The sequence below is a fragment of the Maniola hyperantus genome, chromosome 7 (assembly GCF_902806685.2).
Source record: "Maniola hyperantus chromosome 7, iAphHyp1.2, whole genome shotgun sequence".
Lineage (NCBI taxonomy): Eukaryota > Metazoa > Arthropoda > Insecta > Lepidoptera > Nymphalidae > Maniola > Maniola hyperantus.
The window spans coordinates 14,375,929-14,396,482 of record NC_048542.1 but is presented as its reverse complement, the minus strand read 5'-3'; the positions used below and the strand labels follow the sequence as shown (position 1 = coordinate 14,396,482).

The following is a 20,554-nucleotide window of genomic DNA, read 5'->3' as shown; positions in this document are numbered from 1 at the left end:
TAATATTATATTTTACGATTACGCTTAGCAAGAATGACTATGACGTGGTATTTTGTGTGATATGCCATTGTTCAGCGGTGCGTACTGACCTCTACTGACAATACAAGTAGGTACGCTGGACCTGCGATTGCCGACCTGTTTTGAAGTAATACTTGTTTCCGCCATTTGGCGCTGATAGCAACTGCAGCAGTGAGTGTCATATGAGCGTACTTACTCGGAATTAAATGCTAGTGATAAGACATCTTAGTGTGAACATGAAGATCATCATGACTGCAGAGCACGGATCTCCTCTCAGAGAAGGGTTTGACCACAGTCTACCACTCTGGGCATGTGCGGATTGGTAGACTTCACACACTTTTGAGAATATTATGGAGAACTCTCAGGGATGCAGTCTAGTGGTTGGGACGTCCGCCTTCTAATCGGAGGTCGGAGATTCAATCCCGGGCACGCACCTCTAACTTTTCGGAGTTATGTGCGTTTTAAGTAATTAAATATCACTTGCTTTAAACGGTGTAGGAAAACATTGTGTGGAAACATGAAAATACAAATGATTAATTTTAATTCCCGGTACACTCGGTGCGGAGTGCACACTTCTTCCAGCGTACTTGGAAAGTCCATTTCAGTGGCGGTGCGCTATAAAGGCAATAAAGGCGTGTACATAATTGCGAACGCGGAAGTGAGGCCGCGGTAAAAGTGAAGGGGTCCACCTGAATGTGGACTAGCCTTGAGGGATTGCAATTTGCAGGATATTATACATAAATAACTCATGAGTACCTAACGGTGAGTGAAGTAAAACTTGTAAAAACGCTATTTTATTATTAACTAAAATAGTAAAATGTTAATAAAACTGAAATACAAAGGTACTAATAGGATGCTTTCAAAATAAAAAAAATACCTTAGAATTTTTTTCTGCCTATCAGATTGCGTAAGGAATTCTGCTTTAGGTACGTTCCAAAACGCGAGTAGGTACCTACCTAGCTGACTAAAGGAAAACATCTTGAGGAAACTTGAGAGTTCTTTATAAATGTTCTCAAAGGTGTGTAAAGTCTGCCAATCCGCACTTGGCCATATCCCAGCCCCAGAAAACTCATCACTGGCCCAGTACTGGCCATTCCATTACAAGTTAGCCCTTGACTGCAGTCTCACCTGGTGCCAGTCTAAGATGGAAGCGGGCTTCGAACGAACTTGGAGCGAACTTGGAATGGATATGACAGTTTTATTAAGCCCCTATCGGTAATAGGTATCCCTTATCGGTTTCTACACGGCATCGTACCAGAACGCTCAATTGCTTATCAGCACAGCTTTGCCGTTAGGGCGGTAAGTACCCATCAGACCAGACAAGATGATGATGATGATGGTTATGATGATGATGGAAATAGGGTCTTGGACTGTAGTAATAAAATAAAGTGATTTTTGTTTACCATTCCACGCGGGCATGATTTGTATAGTATAATTAGATAAGGCTAGCTTTAAGTTTTATTGTAATATAGCGGTAGTTTATTGGTATTGGTTAATTCATTATTAATGAGAATAATTAAAAAAAAAACATAATTTTCATTTATTTTTTAAACTAGCTGCCCTGGCGAACTTCGTTCCGCCTAACAGTCTATTCAAATTTAATTTTTTCGTACTTCAAGGAATATTATAAAAAAAGAATTAGCGAAATCGGTTCAGCGGTTCTCGAGATTTGCGATGAGCAACACATTTAGTGATTCATTTTTATATTATAGAGATAATTAATTATTAATGTCACGCTGTACCTACGGAAAGCGATTAATGACGTCACATGGGGTAAACGACAAATATGTTTAACTTTTTTTTAACATAATTACTGCAGTCCAAGACCCTATTCAGGAACTTTTTAAGTGAAATGTAGAGCTAGGTACCTACTGTGACCTTACGTTAACAATAAAAAGGAAAAAAATGGTTAAACCCCTCGGCAGGTTAACATTGTTAACAAATTGGTCACGCAGCGTCACCTTGTATCGCAGTTTTTGTTAACCTTCACTGACACTTATCACTTGGCCGAATGGCGGCAGACTGATTTAGCGCGTCTGTTCCAATCATACTGCAAATAACTTAAATCATCGAAGGCATGATCACTACTCACTAGGTCTAACTTAAGTTTTTGAAGTTGAAAATTTCGTGTGTTTGTTACTCTTTCACGCAAAGACTACTGGACGGATTTGACTGAAATTTATAATGGAGATAGGTTATATCCTAGAGTTAACACATCCCGCAAAATCAAAGAGTTCGCGAGGGATTAAAACCCTATATCCACGTGGACGAAGTCGCGGGTATCATCTTGGATTACGCGCTCTAAGTAGCGCATTGTTTCGAGCTTTGTGATCGTGTTTGTATTTGATATAATGAAATGCGTTTGGAGTAGGTAAGTAGTTTCATTGAATGGTGCTTCGGAAATCTTTTTATAAATATCTAAATATATAACAGGCAGATGTGACTGACTGACTCACTGACTGATCTATGAACGCACTGCTCAAACTACTGGACGGATCGTGCTGAAATTTAGCATACAGATAGCTATTATGACGTAGACATCCGTTATGAAAAGATTTTTGATAATTCAACCCATAAGGGCGTAAAATAGGGGTTTGAAATTTTCGAAGTCCACGCTGACGAACTCGCGGGAATACCTAATAGACGTTATTACTACACCATACATAAAGCTTATATAAAATTTATGTCTCCGCTTTGTTGCAATGAGCAAAACTAATGAACGAATCAACGGAGGTCAGCGAGATATCGGCGACCTTGCCTCTGTAATGTCAGCAACTGCTCCAGATTTATCTAATGGTTACTTTGCTTTACTTGCGCTAAATACGGGTAAAACTATTTTTTTAAGAAATTGGCATGGCATGGAGTTATTCAAGGGGCGGCAACAAGACCAACAAATTTCTGAAAGGCCGGCAACGCATTGGCGGTTTTTATTATCGATAGAGAAACATTGCGACATTGTCCCATAAAAAATTTGGATTCCAACTCCTCAATCCTGATGCTGCAGGAGACATGACCACTAAAACTTATGAGATTTAGAAAATGTCGGTTATAAAATGATATTGAAGGTACCTAAACCTACCAGGTAAAGACTTTGTCATTGACCTCGAAAACCGAACTTCTCAACACTGATGCTGTAAGGAATTGCATTCCTAAATCGTGGTGATCCCACGGGATTTTCATGAATCATCGTTAAAATGTTTTACGTTGGTACAAAGATAACTTGCATCCCGGAGACGGGCTACTATGAATAGGCTACTTTTCGTCCTGGTAAATTTCCCACGGGATTTTTAAAAACCTAAAACCACGCGGGTGAAGCTGCGGGCATCAGCTAGTATAAAATATATGACGACCAAACTATTTACAAATACCTAATTTAGACAAGGTCCGCAATTTGAAAAACCAACGCTGCATGCTCGCGATGCTCGCGGACAACTTTAGTGGTCCGCACACCCACGCGCCCTACTAGTAAAAAAAAACCGGCCAAGTGCGAGTCAGGCTCGCGCAATGAGGGTTCCGTACTACAGTCGTATTTTTTTGATATTTTGCTCGATAATTCAAAAACTATGATGCATAAAAATAAATAAAAATCTGTTTTAGAATGTACAGGTGAAGACCTTTCATATGATACCCCACTTGATATAGTCACTCACTTCGAAAGTTGAAAATACTAATTATTAGTTCATGACCACAGTTTAATTTTTTTGTGTGATCTAACCCTAAATTCACGGTTTTCAGATTTTTCCCCAAATGTCAGCTATAAGATCTACCTACCTGCCAAATTTCATGATTCTAGGTTAACGGGAAGTACCCTGTAGGTTTCTTGACAGACAGACAGACAACAAAGTGATCCTATAAGGGTTCCGTTTTTCCTTTTGAGGTACTGAACCCTAAAAATATAATACTTACGCAACATGTTATAAGTACCTACCTATGTCAATATTTTTACGCAGAACATAATATTTTTTTACTAATGTGAAATAAACAGTAAGTAGGTATGGTATACCTACTCCGGAAGCTTTATTATAGAAATAGCTATGTAAATTAAGTAGATATACATAAAAGCTGTTAAAACTTATAAATTATAATATTTAAATAACATTGACCGGCATATTTAAATTTAGAGAGGAAGCGAAAAGCATGTGAAAACTGAAATCCAAGGAGATTCCCGTGCAAAAACCCCCCAAAAATAGAACTTTTTCAACTTTATTTGATTCAGTTCTATTTTATTTAATTTTTCTTTGGTCTGATTGTAGTAAGTAAGTTAGTTCTAGTAGGTAGGTAATACAATAAATAAGAAAAAATAGGGTTCCGTACTTAGAAGAGATGCCGAATTGTTTGTCAGGCGCTACCGATGAATTAATATGAGTGTATTTTAAATCAAATAACATCGAAATACATTATTTTTCCAAATTAATCCACTTTACCATTTCAGCGTTTTGTTTTTGTCATCCTATTATAGTATGGTATCTACTTGTACCTACCTACCTACTATTTTTAACCACCTTCCCAAAAGGAGGTCATCATACCTACGACGTATCTTTCCAAGGTAGGTACCTACCTACCTAACCTATCTATCTACGGTCTAAGTACGAAACCCTCGTTCTGACTAGTATTTTGTATTGTTTAGTCTATTACAGGTCTGTCTAGACATTCAGACATCCAGCGTTTTCTTCGTTGTAATAAATAAATAAAATATACGATTATGGCAGCGTAATAAGGGTTGTTACCTAGTTCGATTCGTGACTTGTAGTTGTATCTAGGACGCGAAGGGTCAAGAAACGCGACAAAGAAATAATTAATAAGGGGAAATGGGCCAAGAAATGTAGAACGCCTTTAACGTATAACACTACCATACTAATGATTTTTGGTGCTTTCAGTCCTTCGCTAACTTTATCGGGGTAGTTAATCGCTTGATAAAATATAAGGCGCATCGCTCACTGCACCGCAAAGTCGAGACGAATATGGATGATGACTACCTACTAGTCAAATCAGTGACTTTTCGAAACTTCAAAACGCTTGCTTAGTAAGGGAGCTTGTATGAAATATAAAGATAGGACATCATAAACGTTTGACGTAATTTGACGTCCTACTTCCTTTTTAGTTAAATCGATACTTTAAAATGGTTAGCCAACGCCACGAGCATAATAGTCACGAGCATAAGCTAGTAATTAAATACGTAAAAAATACGTAAATAAAAGCTAGTAATTAAATACGTAATAATAAACGTAAACTAACAACAGTTGATTTTACGAATTTTAGAAGACCCTTTAGAAGATAAATTGATTTTGACATAGTCATCATCCCAATCGAGACGGGCGCGGCGGTGTGGCGTCGAAGGGCGAGTGGAATTAGGCGTAGTAAGATATCAACGCGCGAGCAGCATGCTTTCTTATTGATTGTATTTAGTCATAACTAGATGATGCCCGCGACTTCGTCCGCGTGGATTTAGATTTTTAAAAATCCCGTGGGAATTCTTTGATTTTCCGGGATAAAAAGTAGCCTATGTCACTCTCCAGGTCTTAAACTATACCTACCCATGCAAAAAATCACTTTCCGTAGCTCCGTTGCGACGTTATTGAAGGACAAACCAACAAACCAATAAATTAAGAAACCAACAAACAAACACACTGTTGTAATAGATTGTAGCAACATTATGGAATGACAGCCCGCCAGAGTATAATATAGTCTATGGCCAGAGCTAGATCGATGGTTTTGACAGGTGGCTCTGGGTTGATTGTTGTATGGTTGGCTTGTAAAATGGTTTTATAAATTGGTTATTGGATTCTGTAGTTTTAATAAAGTGCCTAATGCTATTACTTCTTTCTACACACACTTTCGCATTTATAATAGGGGTAGTGATAAGGCACCTTTAATGTCGTCAACCAAACAATATTACAAAATAGCACTTGTGAGCGTAGTTTCAATTAGTAACAACAATCTATTCTTTTGCGCCTCCTCTAAGTACCGATAACATTTGCTTGTTGAGCGCCCGCTGCGCCATGCCTCGAGCCTAACTCTTGGTCCTGTGAGCGATACGCTTTAGGTTAGGTTATGTAACCTAATATAAAGCATTTAGCCAGTGGACTAGGTATTGAGCTAGGATTTCATAATTCATTAGTTAGTTCAGGAGTCGCTTAGTAATTTGGTTCAGTCTTGTATCCTTGAAGTAAAGTTCAGATTGTGCTATTACAATCTACCTACCTATGTTAATTTATGATTGCGCTTGACTGCAATCACACCAAGTTGTAAGAGATGATGCAGCATAAGGCGGAGCATGTGTGCCTGGAATGTCTTCTGAAAGTACTCTTCTTTTGAAAGTACTTTCAAAAAAAGAGTTGGGCCATTATGAATATGCGAACCGAGTCATAAATCATTACGATTATAGAGTTGTGTGAATGTCGCAGAAGTCGTTATCGATAAAGGGATGTCGTTCGGACATCGGACGCAGGTAGGTAGCTAATAATGAATTGTTTCCCCTCGCTCTTTATGTATAAATCCGGCAAATTGCTATTGCGCTGGAACCATGTCTCATTAACATTGAAATGACGTCATTTTGACATCAGCCGAAATAAAAATATACCATCAGCTCGAAACTTCAGTCTAGTTTTGACGTCACTGAAATGGCGACCACGCGCATTCGCAATTTGCGGGACTTATAACCTGTTATCGACTCTCGACAAATCCTTCTTTTTGCTGTTACACACAACACCCGAGCATCATGTTCCAGTTCCAAAAGGCCTGTAAGTGCGAGTGAGAGGTCTGAAAAAAATATTATCCCCCGTTCGCACGTTCATAATGGTCCAATCATAATTGTTTTTTTTATTTAGTCATGGAAGAGGTAACTGAGATTGAGGAATAGTTGAATAACTATTCCTCAATCTATATGCTATCTACAAAAAATATACTTACCAGGTAGCTACCCTATTTATACTTACCAGGTAGGTACCCTATTTTTATTCATAGGATATCTAAGTACTATATAGGTAGGTACAATACATAAATTAAATATGTAATGTAAATATTACGTAATCTAGGTACATACTGACACTGTATTTCGCTCGCCCAATAAACAGGTGTACCTACATAACATATCAATAACGAAGGCTATTATTACATGTTCCTATATGTGTTATCCTTTATCCTTATTAAGTAGTTGGTATATAGTTCTTTACCAAACCACATGAGTAGACCAAACTATCAAAATTCAAAGAATTCGTTGTTCATATACCATTAGCCTCAAGGTCCTCACTAAAACCGGTTTTGGCGCGTTTTTGCGTTACAACATTTTACGATTGTTTACTAGTAATAAAATAGGATTTTGGAAAAAGGCGTAAACTTAATTCCTTCGAATTACTTATCAACTAAATTACCATAATCTCCACCGTCTTTTATTTAAATAAAATATTCATTGGCTTCTTCTTCTTAAGCAATCAGCAGATAGTTAGTAATCGGCAATCATCATTATCATTATCAAGAAATACACATCCACTGCTGGACATAGGTCTCTTGTAGTGACTTTCACACGCGACGGTCTTGCGCCGCCGCCATCCATTGGTTCGTCTGGGCAATCAACTTATGCAAATAGAGGCGTAGTAAAGGAAAGTTGGCGCATTGCGGAAAACGAGGGACGACTGATCAACCAATCGCGTGCTCTCGCATGGTAGAAATTCCCTTGCTTAAAATCGACACTGCACCATTGCTCAAGTGGGTTTCCTCATCACTGTATTAAATTCGTTAGTTCGTAATCCATACTAATATTATAAATGCGAAAGTGTGCCTGTCTGCTAGTCTTTCACGGCCCATCCGTTCAACCGATTTTGATGAAATTTGGTACAGAGATAGCTTGCATCCCGGTGAAGGACATAGGTTACTTTTTATCCCGGAAAATCAAAGGATTCCCACGGGTTTTTAAAAACCTAAATCTCTACTCCTACTACCTCTAATACGGAATAATACTGTGCTCTAGCTTTACTAAAAAAACTTCAATGTAAAATCATGACTGTGTAATCCAAAGAATAGGTTTGTTGGTAACCCTACATTAAATTGTAAAGGTAACGGTACGCATTTTACCACCATACTTTTACTAACTAACTAGGCAGGTATTTCTTATAGAAAACGCTCACGTCACGTCAGCTTGCGTGACCGTGTCGCCGAAATTCCTTAACGTGGGTATCTAAAGTCTCACACACACTACAGTGCGACAAGGCTCTCTTGGCACTTGAATGACATTGACAGGAGGGCGCTGTTGGAGCACAATTAGGCTTAGAATATTCAAACAACAACAAAGGGCACACTTGACGGCAACGTTAGTTCCGATTTTTGCCACGCGCCAAGATAGCCTTGTCGCACTCTAGGTATTCACCCAATGTTTTTTTCTTTTTCTTATTTTGCTCTATGGCTTTTATTAGTGCCACACCAGCACAACGCACTTCGCCAATGTCACATGAAAGTTTTTATTTTTAACTAGCTTATGCCCGCGACTTCGTCCGCGTGGACTACACAAATTTCCAACCGCTATTTTACCCCCTTAGGGGTTGAACTTTCAAGAATCCTTTCTTAGCGGATGTCTACGTTATAATAGCTATCTGCATGCCAAATTTCAGCCCGATCCGTCCAGCAGTTTGAGCTGTGTGTTGATAGATCAGTCAGTCAGTCAGTCACCTTTTCCTTTTATATATTTGTATATTATTATATATAGATAGGCTACGTAGACTCGCGTGCGGTTTAGTTACGATGCAGTTTCCACTGCGCTGTTATCGCGCTTTTTGTCTGTAGAAGCCTTTATTTACTGAGTATTTACTAATCGTTTGTTACCTTGTCTCTACAAATGATTGCGTGGGAACAACCATTGTGTTGGTGATTGCATTAATCTATAGTAAGTTTTCTTATAACCACCATCTTACAGACCCATTTAACTAGTTCCGCTGGCTTTTGGCGTTGATAGTTCACAGAGTTTACTACACTGCACTAGGTGTCTAAGGCGCAACGCACACTAACAGAGTCAAAGGGCGTTTTTATTGATAAAAAGACAAACTTTATTTACATTGGTATTCGCGACGGTGCGTTTTTGACGAATTCCTATTCTACTTGTGAAAACCTATCATTAGCTTGTAGTTACTTAATTTTAAGATTATATATTATATATTTCCCAATAAAATAAAAATAAAATAAAATCAAAGACTTCCCGCGGGATTTTCAAAGTCCCATCTGTTTAACCAATTTTGGTTCCGAGCTAGGTTGAATCCCGAAGATGGACTAGGCTTCTTTTTAGGGTACCGACGGGACCCTATTACTAAGCCTCCGCTGTCCGTCCATCCGTCCGTCTGTCTTACAGCGGGCTACATCTCCGCAACCGTAGAAACCGTAGGTAGAAAGTTGTAATTTACACAGGGTGTACCTATATTTATATTGCCGCTATGTGACCCTCCCCAGTGACGCTGTAGCGGCCAGTAAGGCCTACGCAGCATAGTCAATCCGAAAAAACAAACGGATTTTGTATAGAAGCTAAATCCACGCGGTTGACGTCATTGTCATCATCTAGTGAAGTTGGAAGAATTAAGTTTAGTGTAGGTACCTACTTACCTAATTTAACTAGGTATCTACTTGTTTCTGCTGTGTACTGTGTAGGTCACGAATCACAATGCAAGTCTTTTTGTCTTGTCCCTCTAAATATAAAATAATGACGCATCGTTTGGAGTGTGGACGCATCCATCTGTGATAATGACTATTCCCACGCCATCATAAATATTATTTTGTATAAACAATACGATGTCTCTGATGCAAGGCGGGAAAACACGGCATCTGGTAAATATGGAGATTGAAGGCCCTTGGATTCTCGACCAAATCGCTCAGAAGTCGATAGCAGAGTGAACAGAAGTGTTGAAGCTTCAAACAAGTGTTTGAAAACGCACTGGCACCATAGTCTAAGTTCTACATTATTAAACTGTGACTGGCATACGAAGTTGCTAATCTGTACACAATCTAAGTAGAGTAATAATATTGTTATCCTTTTGCACGGAAAGTATTATGAAAGGGATAGCAATACATTTAGCATTTAGAACTATCATTTTAGAGATTAAGTACTCAGAATCTACAATACAACCCGTAATATGGATTTTAGACGCTTTGAAGTTCGGGTTTTCACTTGTGCCTCACGGCTTCAATTTTAGTTCACGGTAAGAACGTCCTATGCAGAGTCTATCGCTTACGCGTTTTTGCTTGAAGGTTTTTACCTTTTAAGTTAGCTAAAAACTACTAGACCACATGAGTAGATTCCTACTCGTGTGACTGCACCTGCGAGATTTTTGCCTGCTTGGTTACTAGGATTTTTTCGTCACCTGGCAACTATATTATGAATTGTACACGCATACTCGTGCGCTAGTATGATGTCCTGCCATGATTGTGCTGTCGTTTTGTATATTTTGTCAAGGTCTGCACGCATACGTAGTCGAAATTACAAGGACACGTCGAGTAGACGAAGCTATTTGCCTCCTTGTTTCTTATCGCTGGGATATGGCACCCTTCCTGCATCAGTTTTCCCCTCAACTTTTAATATCTGACCTTCAAGTCAAGAGTGAATACAGGCATTTCCTAAGTTCTAGGCAAGCGCGCTCCATTTTAGGCTGCATCATCACTTGCCAGCAGGTCTGATTACAGTCAAGCGCTAGTCTATAAATTAGTTTTTAGTAGCCTCTAGTTCTTTTTAATAGTCTCGATAGCTCAACGGTTATAGGAGCGGACTGAAAACCGAAACGTCGCCGGTTCAAATCCCACCCGTTGCACTATTGTCGTACCTACTCCTAGCACAAGCTTTACGCTTAATTGGAGGGGAAAGGGAAATATTAGTCAGCAATTTGGCTAATATTCTTTAAAAAAAAAACTATAAATTGAAAAAAAAACGGGCATACAACTGTGATGCAATGACAATACGATATCAATGCAAAGGTAAGTAAAAAATATCTAGTCTGTCGCTAAGATCAAGTAATCCATTGTTTAACACGGGTATAATCCGGTAGGTATATATCTATTACCTACCTATCTATGCGTGGGAACATAGTATAACAATAGGTTTTTCCTTGTTAACTTGTAAAAAACACAAACAATCTTAAGGTCGTACCTACTTACCTATTAACTTAACGGAATTTGTAAACATCATTAGGATCAAAATATTTTTTCCGTCCTTTTTAGCAATATTAAAAAGAAAAAGATGCAGATATCTTCTCTTAATTTAGTTTAGAGAAAGACATCAGAATCGATGCCAGTCGCGGAAGGAGACGTGGGCAAAAGCTAGAGAACATAAGTAGATATTTAAAGAAATGAGGAAAACATGGAAGATGACAACAGACAGATGAAGCCGGCCGGGAAAATCCCACATTTTAATTGGTGTGCCAATGTCGAGCACATTGTGAAAACTGTCACGATCCAATAATTCTATACAAGGAACATACATATCGTACAATAATAATTTCCCTGTGGAAAACAACGCATCATTGTTGTTTTCCTACCTAATTAAGATTTTTAATAAGTACTTGCGACCTTTTGTTTTTTAGTGTTTCACTTCCGAAAACCTGTACACCCATTTAGGGTGGTGTCACAGATGAAAATCTTACATTTGTACTTTGTTTTTATCTGTGACATCAACAAAAAATACATGCATTTTCTTTCTTTCTTTCTTTCTTAGTTTAGTCCAGTCCATCTGCAACACAGCCATTCCTATGTAGGCATATTTAAATTTTGAAAAAGGTACTTAGGTATGTTTCAGGCAGTTAAGTACCTACTTACCTCACGAAATTTAATAGTGAGAAAAAAATTTGGAATTTCTAGAGGATAGAGATACCGCGTTTAATAGTATTTTATAATATAATCGTTATTATTAGATTTCTTAGATAGTTTCTAATCTAAGTAAATAAGTAAAACTAATCTACTTACTTTTAGGTAGGTAGGTAAGTATAATGTAATTAATTAGCATCGAAGGATCAGTACCTACCTACAGGGTGTAACCAGAACGCTAGCGAAAACGAAGACAGGTAATAAATAGTACTGATGATTACCTACTGATAGGTATACCACAAAAAAAAACGCGAAAAATATATTTAAAAAATCCTATATTTTGTAAAAGTTCACGATAAATTACAAATAAAACATCTGACTGACGCTAGAGGTCAACGAACGTTACGTAAGTAGACCACTCGGAGTCAATGCCGGTTGGTCCGGCCTTTGAATAACCCCATGTTGTAATCTAGTGGGAACACCACCGATGGTAGTTGGTGCCACAGTTTGCACGTTGCAGAGGCGTCTTTACCTATGGTGCAGGGTGTGCGGCGCACACGGGCGCTGGGTCTAAGGGGGCGCCGAGCGCCCTCTAATGCGACACCTCCAAAGATACGTCGATGCCGGCGCTCTCAAAGACCCTGCGCTCGTGTTATGGCCGACGCCGTCATTATTTAAAATTGCACCATTTGCATCCGAATTTCCGTTTGAAAATATAACTGTTAGTATTCCATTTTGACCCTGCTCCTACTAGACTAGAGGGCGCCAGGGTACTGGTTGCACACGGGCGCCACAAGGGCTAGAGCTAGAGACGCCTCTGGCACGTTGGTTACACCCTGAATATTCAGTTCTTAACACTAAATGTCAATGTCAAGATATTACTCGAGCAAGCGGCTTTTATTTACCGCCTACCAGCTACTCAAACTCAGGTAGGTATAACCTTGCCACGTAACATCCGGTTAACATTTTATTGCGTTTGGTTATGACTAAAACTCTAATCTAAAATGGCGATTAGTGCGGAAACGCGTAACATTGGTTTTCCGAATTATTATTCTATTTCCGTACGCACATAGCGGGTTTTTGTAGACTAGATTATTTTATTTAGATAGGTAGGTACCTATGTGATTTTACCACATACTTACGTGACAAATTATCTCTGGTGTTACGGGTCCCCCAGTTACCAGTAAGGAGGTACTAAGTAGGCACAGTATACTCACAGTAGGTAGGTACCTACTAGGCCTATTTTATTATACACTAGCTTATGCTCGCAACTTCGTCCGCGTGGACTATACAAATTTCAAAATCTCATATCATCATATTTAGATTTGTTCTGTGTGTTCACGCGCGAATCGCGAGCAAATTCACGGCAGCGATTCGCGAGCGGGCTATGTCGAAGCGGCATAACCACGGTATTGCCGTTTGCCGGTGTTCCAAAGACTGGGGTTCGTGACTTTAGTCTGAAGCGGGCCCATCGGATTATTTATTTTCTTCTCCTAAATTTGAAGCGGGATTTAGAGAGTAAAATTTTTCATGCAATAAGGGACTGCAAGTGGCGATCTTAAGCCATTTTAAAGTCAACGGTTTTGCCTATTTTTATAAAGACATAAAAGAGGTTCCAATCAATCCAATCCATCAGCCTGTTTGCGTCCACTGCTGGACATAGGCCTTTCCAAGAGCACGCCACCAAACACGGTCCTCAGCCTTCCTCATCCACCCGCTCCCCACCACCTTACCGTAATCGGGAATAGCAGGGCTGCCGGAACTGGGAGGACTTTGTCTGTTGGCGCTGCTCATTAGAAGTAATGCCCATACTGACCACGCTGGGCAGGCGGGTTGGTCAGCGCAGGGCTGTAGGCCATTAAAAGAGGTTAATTTAACTTAATTCACAGAGGTCTAAAGTGTGTTGATATTTAACAAGATAAGTACCTATACCAACTTGTACTTACTAGATAAGATACAAATTGCTAACCAGTTTACCTCCCAGCGCATGTTTCGCATACCCACCTACATACGAAGCCTTCGGTGCCGAACTAATTCATCCTGTCTACTTGAGCTCTTCTGGCATCTACGCGTTATTGAGTATTGAGAAATCAGCATCGCATGTGGTGGATTTCGAAGCGTAGGTATAGTTTTTATTCTTAAAATTCAAGATAAAATAATAGACAACTTCCACGATTTTCTATACATACATTAATAAATTACATACATACATTTTAAGAGCATAATATTATTATTCACCACTGCTCATAGTTTCATAGTTACTTACTTCATAAGTCTGTCTCGTTTCAACTATAAGTCTGAGCATACTGCAAAGATAAATTAGGTATTGCTCTACAGATATTTGAGTCAGGGTAAAGATCTACAGGCCCTTATATCTCATGTGGTCTGCGGTAGTATATATGAAGCGTAGGTATAGGTAGATACTTCTTTCCAAAATCAAAGTAATCTAATCTAATCAGGAGCAGCGCGCGCAGGGGTGATTCGCTAGCGCAGTGTTCAACGATGAATGATAGCCACTGAGCTCATTAGATATTTATTTTTAACCCATTGAAGGTTTTCTACGAAAAATCATTTTACTCACTGTCTGAAACTCACTGAAACTGCAAGGTAGAACGGACCATTGTCAAATGAGCTCGGTGGCTATCATTCATCGTTGGACACTGAGTTAGCGTAGGTATCCATATCCATACTAATATTATAAATGCGAAAGTGTGTCCGTCTGTCTGTCTATATGATAGCTTTTCACAGCCCATCTGTTCAACCGATTTTGATGAAATTTGGTACAGAGTTAGCTTACATCTCGGGGACAAACTACATTTTATCCCGGAAAATCAAAGAGTTCCCCCACGAGATTTAAAAAAAACCTAAATCCACGCAGACGAAGTCGCGGGCAACGACTAGTTCGCAATAAAGTGCTATCGAAAAGACGGAAATCTTTTTATACTTATTTACATTTACCGAAGTAAGTAGGTACTTAATGTTGAATCAGTACAATTATTTTTAGTTTAAGTACATTGTCATAGGGTATTATAAAATGACGTGTTTCAAGTCGTCATATTAATAAGGAAAATAAAGCTTTATTATTGTGAAGAGATAAAGACATTAATGAATAATTCATCCTCAGCCGTGTTGTGGCTCTGTATATCGCTGTGATTCAAGGACCTGGGGCAATTAATTGGCTCGAATTAATACTTAATTGTACTTACGACTTTTATGTTAACTATTTCCTTATTACCTATACTTCAAAATAATACTAATAAATTATAATAGAAACACTTTTTCTACGCCTAAGGCACAACGCACGCCTACAGAGTAGAGTGGACGCGCACTGGATAATTTTTATAACAACTAAGGCAGTGGTCCGACCGTCGACGATGAACGAGAAAAGAGTAGAACTAGAAACTATAAACGAGTTGGCGATCAGCGGGAAGTGAGTGTGTAGTTTCGATAGTTTTGTCCCCGGGCTAGCGAGTGTGCAAGTGCGACGAGCGATTACTCGCGCCATTCGCCCGCGGTCGCTCGGTCCTATGCAAACCTGCGCGCGCGTTACATGCCTCAAGCGAGTGAACATCGCTGAACGTATATCGCTGAGCGAGTTTATTTTTGAAAGCTCGTCGCTCGGCGACAAAACTAGTAAAGCGAGTCGTCGCTAGCAGTGTGAACTGCAGTCAGAGAGCAACTTTTAATATATGCATCTCTTTCGTTTACACGGAATGTACATTTATTGTGCGTTTCTTGAGAGAGAAAATCGCCGATAGTCGTTCTCTCGACATACGGTTGTGTTTTTGGTATCATCATCATGATCAACCCATCGCCGGCTCACACATAAGGATAGAAGAACAAGTTTGACAACAAATACTTCCTTTTCAACAGCTGTTGCCCCAGAATGGCCCAGAGACGGATGAGAAACTCCTAGGAGACACTAGACACGTTTGGAAGGGGGACGAGTGACGAGTCGAAGTACCTATTGCCTGTCTGTCAAGTATGTCAAGACGAGGGAATCACAACCTATAGAGTACAAGTACGGGGCAGAAAATATTGTACATCGACCTTTAGAAAGTAGAGCGTTGTCTCTGTCGTTGAGACCGACAAAACGTTACATAGGTATGAGTGACAGAGGCAATGCTGTACATAGCCGAAATCTCATTCTAAAGGTCGATGTACAATACTTCTTGCCGGCTACTTGACGATGAGCGGGTCTTCTCCGTTTGCCCGGAACGGCCAAGCGGGGGTACGGGCCTCGAGGCATGGCCTCCTTACCCGGGTGGGGCGCAGGGCAACTTTGTGCCCTGGTGACTGTTTTTAAGTCGGAATTACACCGACTTGGGCTACTTGACTTCCCGTTGTAGTAGTATTGTTGTTGTAGTTATTAGTTTACTAAATCACATGTTGATGGCGCTATCCGTCATTAACTTGCAGCGTTGTACAAAAAACTGTTATATAATATTGTACCTACGACTAGGAATAGGTACGACAATAGTGCAACGGGTGGAGTTTGAACCAACGATCTTTCGGATTTTCAGTCCGCTCCTCTAACCGTTGAGCTAAAGATAGATAGTCACACAAATGTGCAAAATTCCGGAAACAATTTTGTAATAAATAGGCATCTATTTGCTTATCTACCCAATAAAACTTTATTCACATCGTCAAACGTCAAAAATGTACGTTTTTAGGGTTCCGTACCACAAAAGGAAAAACGGGACCCTTACAGGATTACTTTGTTGTCTGTCTGTCCGTCGGTCTGTCAAGAAACCTACAGGAAGTACCCATTGACTTAGAATCTTGAAATTTGGCAGTTAGACAGGTCTTATAGCAGACATAAGGGGAAAAATCCGAAAACTGTGAATTTGTGGTTACATCCTGAAAAAAAATGTGTTCATGAACAAATATTAGTATTTTCAACTTTCAAAGTAATATTAATATACCAAGTGGGATATTATATGAAAGGGCTTTATCTGTGCATTCTGGAATTGATTTTTATTTATTTTTATGCATCATAGTTTTTGAATTGTCTTGCAAAATGTCGAAAAAATACGACTGTAGTACGGAACCCTTGGTGCGTGAGCCTGACTCGCACTTGGCCGGTTTTTGTAACCAGTCGACCATGTCGTTCCGGAACCGTGCCATTGACACGTATTAAGGATCAGCCTCCGTGACAGAAGCGGCCTTCGGCGTCACTCAAGTGGCTCCTTATCATAACACAAGTGGTAACTGTGAGACCTTTAGTTCAATCTTTCGTGAGAAGAGACCTGTATCATCTTGCATTGATTCGTCATTCGTCAGTCAACCTTCTAATTCGCGCGCAGTAGAGCTTACTACAACATACGCAAGACACATTTCTGTAATGTTGTTGAGATGAGTTGATGCCTTAGCTATGGCAAAAAATAATTTATTTATTTACTTAACCTACGTAAAATACGAAGAAAGATTAAAAAATAATCCCATCCCATCTTTTACATACCTGGTGCTCGAGTTGTTATTCTAAGCCTGGTACTGTAAAGCAGTTTCCGAAAATGCCCTTATGTCTTACTTTTATTTAAATGGGGTTAAGTATAATTCAATTCATGATAACAATTTTATTCATCATAAAGTAAATAAAACGTTTATCTAACAAGTACATTGCCAACAATTTACGTTGTCACTATCATTATAATAAGAAATACCTAATTACTTTTTACATGCAAGTCGTTATCACGTAGGGTTGCCAATAACCATCCTATCAGGGTTTCCCAGGTTTGGTTGACAACCGCATTCTGATTTTTGACTAAATAATGTAATTTACCTATTTAGTTATATCTTTAAATCATTTCCCAAATGTTATCTTACGGCGATATATTATTTGCGTTCCAAAATCGGGTCTAAGACTTTTCGAATGTTCAAAGAATCAAGTTTTGACCTCAAAAACTACATTTTTTTTAAATATTATAAAAATTAAAGATATTCTTATTCTTTATCCAAAACACGATTGACACTATTTGGCTTGATACAAAAAAATCGCGAAGTTTCCCCAAAATAGGCATTTTTTACACGACCCTTAGGAGAAAATCCAGTTTTATTCGATTGATATAAAACCAATTTCAATAAAATTTCATATTTACATTCAACGTTTAATTCACTAAAAGATTACGGTACTTATTATTTTATGGTAACAGAGCACGTAGAATTTTAAATATAATAATATTTATAAAAAGCGTGCAACAATTAATTTGCGCTCGAGCGGCCCCGATTACCGCTCCCGGTCGCCCGCAACCCGTGTATAACTTCATTACTTCAATCCTATTTCGCCTTAAGTATCGAAAGTTTACATTTTGTGTACATGTGAATGAACCGTGAAGATAACGGTAAAATACCGAATAGGTACGACTACCTAGGATGGGCTCACTTGGTTACGTGACCCCGAGAAAAATACCTAGCGGCAGCGTGCCCCTTCGATGGCGCTCGTGTTACTCTTCTTAAGAGAAAGAGCAAGATAAAAGATAATGGTTTGCAAGTATATGAATTTTTTTAGCGCAGCGCTTTGTAAGCTGAATTATTGCACTTTAATACGTCGTAATAGAGTCGCTATTTATTTAAACGTGTGCGGAGTGATCCTTCTGAAAGATAACTGATTCAAATAAAATTTGTTTTTGGAGAAAAGAGAGAGTGCATCTCTCTCTCAAAAAAATAAGGCTTAGTTTGAGTTATCATAAAAAATCATACTGTGTCTCGTCTCCACTCCACTCTGTTGGTGTGTATTGCGCTTTAACATAATATGCCCAGCTCTTTAGTACCTAAGGGTACAACCTACAGGCCGGGACCATTTTACAAGTAATGTAACTAATTGGAATAAAGATTTTGAGCAATACATTACAAATTACAATGACACTACCACCAAACTACTTTACTGGTTGGTACTGACCAAAGGAACATTTATTTGTATAGCACTGTCACACTCAATATACTTAGTACCAACTTACGTTGTTGCTACCACGCGAATTTGTTGCAAATAAATATAAACTAAAAAGATAGGTAAGCGATTTTATTTATTTATATAAAAGTAATTAGGCCAATTAAGTATAGGTAAATTGCTGTCTTATTACTTAGTACCTACAAAGTAATTGTTTGCTATTGTCATAATATTAATAAAGATTGTATCTAGGTAAGTACCTAGTTATTTATCATTGCAAGTTGCACGTTTTTGCTAATTAATTTATGAAAATATTTTTTTTGAGTTTTTTTGAGCGAGAGATAAAATTAATAACATTTTGCTTTAATATTAAGTAGGTAGGTAGGTATTAATTAAATATGTAGGTACTTACCTACCTAGATTGAGTTATTGTCAAAAACATGGGGATTTAGAAAAAACTTATTGTTTACAAAAAATTATAGGTAGGTACGTAGAACCAAACTAAAAACTAATTAAAATCTTGGTCCTGATTACTTAGATAAGTACCTACCTACATTGTTTTCCATTATCATAAAATTCAAATTTATTGTTATTAAAATTAATATTAACTTAGAATCGTTTAGTAGTAATTTGTCATTTGAATTATTCAAATTATTAGGTAACAAGTAGGTGAGCAGGCACCTACTTTATAAAGTACTTAATTAAGAAATCATCAAGTTAATAATAAACTTTCTATTCATTTTTAATCGTCGTACGCCCTAAACATTTACATTTAAATCATGTTCGATTTACTTAAATGTAAATATTTGTTTGATCAATTAATGTTCGAAATTAGCGAGAATTTCCACGGACTACATTTTCCCGCGACATTGTCCGTGTTTTAAATTTTTTATTGGAATTTCTCAAAAAGGATTTTGAAAAATTCCAATCGTACTTTCTTGTAAAGACTTTTACGTGAAGTCTTTTTCTTAGTGGAGTCTTATTCCTAAAGATGTTAAAGGGAAAACTCACATGCAAAATCTTAATTTCTAGACCCAACCAGCATGTGGTTTGAGCTGTAGGTATATTCATATTTCATCAAAATCGGTTAAGCTGTTGGGTCGTGAAAAGCTAGCAGACATACAGATAGACACACTTTCGCACTTATAATATTAGTATGAACTATTTAATACTGTTATTAAAACCGATATCGCTAAACGAATAATAAATTGTAAAAATACGATGTACGTAAATTCTGAACTTTACCAGATGTGCGCGACAACCTTTAGGCGGTAGGAAGAAATTAATTTTCCTAAAGACTCCGGTGTATTAAAACCGTTATTTAACTGCATATTCAATGCAGTTAAAGAAAATAACTTTTACTTTCAAAATATACTCACACAAAAACCGGTCCGGAACGTAAAACTCGTACGATTTCTACACACAATACTTAATTTCTCACCAAAACACTGACTATTCACACGCCACTATACTTGTTTGAACGGAAATAATAAAAAAAATCTCTTAATGCTTATTTCCTAAGCAACTTGCACAAATTTTCCACTTAATAGTCAAGTTCTAACTGTATTGTTGTTTTATTTTACAAGTTTCTTACACTAAGTAACTTTTGTAAACTATGTTCGATGTCGTGAGGCTTTCAAATGGACAGGCCTCGCGCGCGAAGAGTTAAAAACAACTGAGAGCGGAAAGTAGTGTTGTCATGCGTTGAGTAAGTATTACCCCGATTACAATATTAATAACTCCCTGTTTTCATAGTAAATTAGTTTCATTGTTAGTGGAAAAACAATTGTTAAAACATTTTATCATTAACATTAAAAAATGCCTCAGTATACAATGGTATTTAGAAAATAAAGATAATCTAACCTAATTGCAATGAAATTA

The 20,554-nt window shown here is 38.1% G+C and overlaps 1 protein-coding gene and 1 long non-coding RNA gene across 4 annotated transcripts in view; both read right to left on the bottom strand.

Moving 5' to 3' along the window:
* Positions 1-20,335, bottom strand: part of LOC117983555 (putative ferric-chelate reductase 1 homolog) — a 35,972-nt gene extending 15,637 nt beyond the window's left edge. For all 3 annotated transcript variants that reach the window (XR_011236968.1, XM_034970139.2, XM_034970140.2), the window contains exon 1: positions 20,053-20,335. The gene's annotated coding sequence lies outside the window, so the exon portion shown is untranslated. The remainder of the gene's footprint in view (positions 1-20,052) is intronic.
* LOC138402603 (uncharacterized) lies at positions 2,943-3,362 on the bottom strand. The gene is made up of 2 exons (XR_011236958.1): positions 3,324-3,362; positions 2,943-3,040 (listed from the first exon to the last, which is right to left on the bottom strand). It is a non-coding gene; the product is annotated as an uncharacterized lncRNA (long non-coding RNA).
* Positions 20,336-20,554: the final 219 nt, after the last annotated feature.